Source organism: Biomphalaria glabrata, chromosome 17 (assembly GCF_947242115.1).
Source record: "Biomphalaria glabrata chromosome 17, xgBioGlab47.1, whole genome shotgun sequence".
Classification (NCBI taxonomy): Eukaryota; Metazoa; Mollusca; class Gastropoda; family Planorbidae; genus Biomphalaria; species Biomphalaria glabrata.
The window spans coordinates 6,368,973-6,374,810 of record NC_074727.1 but is presented as its reverse complement, the minus strand read 5'-3'; the positions used below and the strand labels follow the sequence as shown (position 1 = coordinate 6,374,810).

Below are 5,838 nucleotides of genomic sequence, written 5' to 3'. Positions count from 1 at the left end.
ATTACATGGACCTTGGAAGAGCGGGGGAAAAAAAAACAACCTACCCACATACATTTAAAAGAGGCTGCTATAAATAGCAACGGGGTTACCCCATCGATACACCTTTAAAATTCGACGTGTCAGGGTATACGAAGGAGGAGACAGGAAAGAGGCTAGTGATGACTTGAGGGATACGTACCCATTTGCCACACCGAAACTTAAAACAGAAACTGGACATGTTGACACGGGGGACTACCTGCACAACTTCCCCCCCCCTCCCCTCCCTCTTCCTTTTCCGACCGTCAAACGCTGTAGGCTAGGATACCTGGTCTTTCTACACGGGAAACGTGGCCTCGCCGGAAGACGTTTAAAGTAGACAGGCCGTGGACCAGGGTTTGTCAATCAGCTGACACACTTTTACTTTGTATGCATGTATGTATGTGTGTATGTATGTAGGTATGTATACTATTTATATATGTATTTATGTATGTGTGTATGTATGCGTAGTGTTTAAGTATATGTTTGGCTATATGTATGACTGTCTCTATGTGTTTCTAAGAACGTATTGTTATAAACCTGGTGGTGGCACAGAGAGGGGTAGTGGTGTGTGTGTAGTCAGCCGACGCAAATCGCCCCAGGCCAGCGCTAGACGAGCGGTCAACCGTGACGAGCTACGACGGTCAGCCGAGTCGAGTGTCAACAGGACAGTTCGGGAAAGATCGCCGTCGTGAACAAGAGCTCAGGAGCGTCACGAGAGTTGTAGTCATCTGACCACCTAGAAACGTCGAGCGGCGTTCTGTCCGGTTCGAGAAGGCCAGTAGGGACCCTATATAAGAGCGGAGGCGACGCAGTCAAGACGGTTGAGAAAGCGGGTTCACGACAGGAGTTCAGAACACGGTCGACTACAGCACAGTTCAACGGTGTGGTTCTGTACGGAGCATTACGACGGTTCAGTGCGGAGTACTGTCAAGTACAGTTGAGACGAACGGCGTCTTGATCTTGGTCTGTGATCGAGTCCGACACAACGAGCCCAAGTGCGTGAAGTCAGTCCCGAACTGTTGAACCCAGTGCAAGCCCGGAACGAGACGGAGAGGCCAGTGCAAGACTTGATACGGCGGAACGGTGTTATCGGAGAGATATTTGTTATCGCAGAGCTATTTGTACTGTTCTACGTGCTGCCAATTGTACAGTATTGGCTGTTATTTATGGACATTAAACCTTTACGTTATTTTGGAGCCATGACTTGTCAAGTTCTTTAAGTTGGTGGTGTATGGTGCAGTTTGCAGAGAGCCTGGATAGTGAGATTCGTAACAGTATTTATGTGTGCTTATATTATAAATATACGAAAAACATGCATATATGTAGCCCTGCCGGACCAAGTAAAACAAAGGATGTTTGGGCCACGAGGCCTTCATCAGCTACAAAAACAAAAAAAAACAATTAACACAAAATAGTCTTAACATCTATCCGATGTTGTTCTTTATCGAGGCATTTCTTTTCGTATTTTCTATACAGTCGTTTACCCCTGCAGCAGTAAATCTTTTTTTTTTTGAGTCATATATTATAACTGCGATGTATAAATTTGGTATATCATGCATCAGTGTTTACAAGAAAGTAGGGCCGGATTTAGAGGAATAGAGGCCCTGGTGCAAAGAGGGAATGGAAGCCCCCCGATTATTATCCGATTTCAAACAATTGTCTCCGTCTTTCAAAAGTCTATTGCCAACAAATAAAATTATCTCAACAATTTGTTAAAGTCAAATAAAATTATCTCAACAATTTGTTAAAGTCAAATAAAATTGACTAAAACTCGATCACCGCATGAACACGAATAGAACTTCACGAAATTTGTTTGACGTAAACACGAATAGAACTTCACGAGATTTGTTTGACGTAAACACGAATAGAACTTGACCAGATTTGTTTGACGTAAACACGAATAGAACTTCACGAGATTTGTTTGACGTAAACACGAATAGAACTTCACGAGATTTGTTTGACGTAAACACGAATGGAACTTCACGAGATTTGTTTGACGTAAACACGAATAGAACTTCACGAGATTTGTTTGACGTAAACACGAATGGAACTTCACCAGATTTGTTTGACGTAAACACGAATAGAACTTCACGAGATTTGTTTGACGTAAACACGAATAGAACTTCACGAGATTTGTTTGACGTAAACACGAATAGAACTTCACGAGATTTGTTTGACGTAAACACGAATAGAACTTCACGAGATTTGTTTGACGTAAACACGAATAGAACTTCACGAGATTTGTTTGACGTAAGCACGTTGATGATTGGCTGAAATCTCAATCCAGGAATAAAATCAAAATTGGATTTTAAAAAAAAATGTCTGTTGTGTCGGCTCCTCCCCAAATACAGCCCTGGGAGTAAGCATTTATAAATATAGTGTTCTGAGTGTGTGTGTAGATGTAGCACGATTCTTGTATGGGTGTGCGTTTCGATCGTGCTGGAATTCTTGACTATTTTATTTTCTATCTAATAGATTTCCCCCTCTTTTTTCTTAAAAATCTCAGCACAGCACAGCATAGAATGAAAGCAAACTAAATGAAAAGTTTTGCGTTATTCTAACGAAACAAAACGTTACTCTCTACAGCAGAGTACCTGATCTAGGAGAGACGCCATCTTGTTTCCCATCGTCCATGTTTCCATAATTATTGTAATGCCTCTTCCTTTACTGGGCACATGCCCACAGACCTTACTGACCATGTTTGGTGCACCGTGCGTGTCCACCACCCCCTCCCCTCTTCCATCCGTATCTACCCAATGGCACTGCAGGATACAAAATGTGTAAGGGGGGGGGGATCAGTTGTTGGCGATTTTATTTAGAGAGTACAGCGAGATTTTGAAAATCATATTCTAGACAACTTAAAACGAGGCTGTAAGCTCAAGCCAGCACAGCAAAGTTCAACTTTGATTATATAGGCGAGTGGAAGTAGAGAGATTAAAAAGCAACAACGTACACACCCACTTATGTTTAATTAAGCAAATCCGGAACAATGTCGATTAGTACACTTTTTTCCCTTGCTGTTTTTGAAATCTCATTCCAAAGTATTTTTAGCCACAGGATTACCTTTGAACTTTGGTAGTTTACTTCCCCCTACAGCGAAAGACTTTGTTGCTTTTATTGATTACATTGTACTTTGTATCATAGCTTTAATATATATATATATATATATAGATCACCAAATTTTCCTTTATGTTCCCCCCTCTCTCCCCGCCCGCAACAGTCAAGAGTTTGTTTTGTATTCCGACGTTCAGACATTAATTCTTCCTCTACACTGCACCAGTTCTGATTTGAAGAGTGCCGGTCAAAGTTTTCTTATCTTATCTTATATAATACAGACGTTACTTCAAAAAATAAAATGATTACGTCCTACGCGTCACGCGTAATAATAAGAAGCAGTTTGGCGGGCTTGTAACAGGTAGGGAAGGCAGTAGAGCATGTCCCTTTGATCACCGTAAGATCAGCTAGGCACCAAGCTGCAGGCTAAAGACAGACACATCTTTATAGGGGGACTGAGCGCTGACCTGCAACGTCACAACTTGTTGGCAGTGGCCACCAATAGCTCGTTGCCACGTCACAGTTCTGTATGACGTGGCAACGAGCTGTTGGTCTCCAATGTTTGCCATTTTCGTTTGCCACGTCACGGGTCTGACGTCACGGCCTGTGACGTGGCATTGCGCTATTGGTCTAAACTGCCCACAGGACGCCCCTGAGTCCACCCAGCTGTAATGGGTGCCTGACATTCGTTTGGACAAACTAAAGCCGTCTGGTCGTTGTACTGGCCTCATGGCACCCTCGTTAACAATCGGCCACAGAGCCCGATGACCTCTACATCAATTGCCTCCTGGATCGCAAGATCTGAATGGGGCACTTTGTTACTACACAAGGCAAATAAAATATTATTTTTTTTTGTCCTTAAAAAAAAGAAGACTGTGTACCCCACAGTTTGAGAAACACTGATTTAAATACTAATTACTTTGTTATTACGACTATGGTGCTTTGAAACGTTGATTCTCATTTAATTGGTTTGTTGACTACGGTAAATAAACAACTTTGCTTTCCAATTGTAAAAGAGTTCCGATGTCAAGTGGTCTATTTGACTTCCATGCAATATCTCTCATGTAATAAATCCAACCGTCTCTGTGTCCTCGTTTTATTTAACTTGACTTTCACATGAATGAAGCACGACATATCCAGTCATAGAAATTGAGAACACCTCAGTGCATACATTCAATAAGAATAACTTCACATATGCAGTAAAAAAAAGTTACAAAATTATATTCCTTCATCCAACCAGCTCATATTATTTAAACAAGCCATTTCAACTTGGCAGCTTCTTATAGAGTCAACGCGAAACTTATCAGCCTATTAGGTAGACCTAGAAAGGAATTGTCCGTTGTTTCTATTCACAAGAGGTAATTCCAGCAAATAGCGTCACAGTTTTTCCCCCTTATTTTTACCATTGTAGGTTATCCCCCCTTGGTTCTGGCCGTGTTCCATGACATCAAGTAGGATAACTCTAGTTAAGCTTATAAGAGATTATCTACTTAATTAACTATTGTGGGGAAAAAAACAATAACACAGATGCTATTATTATTCCTGGTCTGAGCTAGCCAGGAAAACCAGTGACTTGGCAGAATTTAAGCCATTGGTTAATATGCATGACTGAATGCATGACGCGTAGGACGTAATCATCTTCTTTTTTGAAGTAACGTCTGTTTTATATAAGATAGGATAGATGTGTTAATTTAGGATTTTAAAAATAATTTCCATACCGTTCCCACAACAACAATTGCTAGATATGGAAAGTATGGTGCACCCAGTGGTAACTGTGACCACCGTCAGGGGAAGGGGCAAAGGCGAGCTACTGGCGCCTAAAACAGTAAGCTTCGGGCAGAGGGGGGGGAGCCGTTAGCCTTGGTTGGCTACCCACCTAGGAGAAGGAAAACTCTGAATCCAAATCTCCTCTACTTTGCGGCTATACCCAAACACTGGAAGGGCTTCGGGAGACAACCCTGAGGAGAAATCAGGAGCTGGTGACCCTTAGGCAGATTGTGGCACACTGTGCAGCAGCCTGGCAGATCCTGCGGCGCTACTGATCCCAAACTGTATCGGATATTCCGTTCGTTTGGTCCCATCAGCTACGTGGAGAGGGGGGAATTGCTGTGTGGGCGACATCGTTCCGACCATAAGCAATGCCCAGGCTTTTTATCTCGCATGTTCGAGATGAACCATAGTCGTTCTACGACTGAATGAGACTCGATGAGTGCACTCATGCTTAATCTTTAGAATCTATAACTACGCGTGTGCAGACTCGCTGTTGCTTGGTTTACAAAAATGAGACTAATGGAAAATCAAATCTAATATTCAAAATAGGTGAAACTCTTTCTGAATTAAAAACATAAACTTGACACTACTTGACAGACTACTTATGTCAGAAATTATGAAGCAGTAGATTATACCTACCCGTCACGTTGTGCTATTCTACCTCTGGAAACGTCTGCTAAAAGTACATAATGAAATCACAAAACCTCGTTTCTTCCATTAGATTCGATGCTATGTTGCGGCACGCGACTCATGAGTCCGGAATGGCCCCACTGACTTATGGGAGATCGTTTTTCCCTTCCTCTTCTGGCTGGTCTAATTCCGTACTTTGGTCACATCAGCTGCTTGGAGAGGGGGGAACTGCTGTGTGGGCGGGCGACATCGTTCCGACCATAAGCAATGCCCAGGCTTTTATCTCGCATGTTCGAGATGAACCACAGTCGTTCTACGACTGAAACAGACCCGATGGCCGTTTTCTCGAAAAAAAAAATCCGTTTC

At 42.5% G+C, this 5,838-nt stretch overlaps 1 protein-coding gene across 1 annotated transcript in view; it reads right to left on the bottom strand.

Annotated features, from left to right (window-relative positions):
• The window catches only part of LOC106069056 (uncharacterized), a 60,656-nt gene extending 55,046 nt beyond the window's left edge, over positions 1 to 5,610 (bottom strand). Inside the window, exon 1 of the mRNA XM_056015127.1 lies at positions 5,482 to 5,610. The gene's annotated coding sequence lies outside the window, so the exon portion shown is untranslated. The remainder of the gene's footprint in view (positions 1 to 5,481) is intronic.
• Between the last annotated feature and the right edge of the window lie 228 nt (positions 5,611 to 5,838).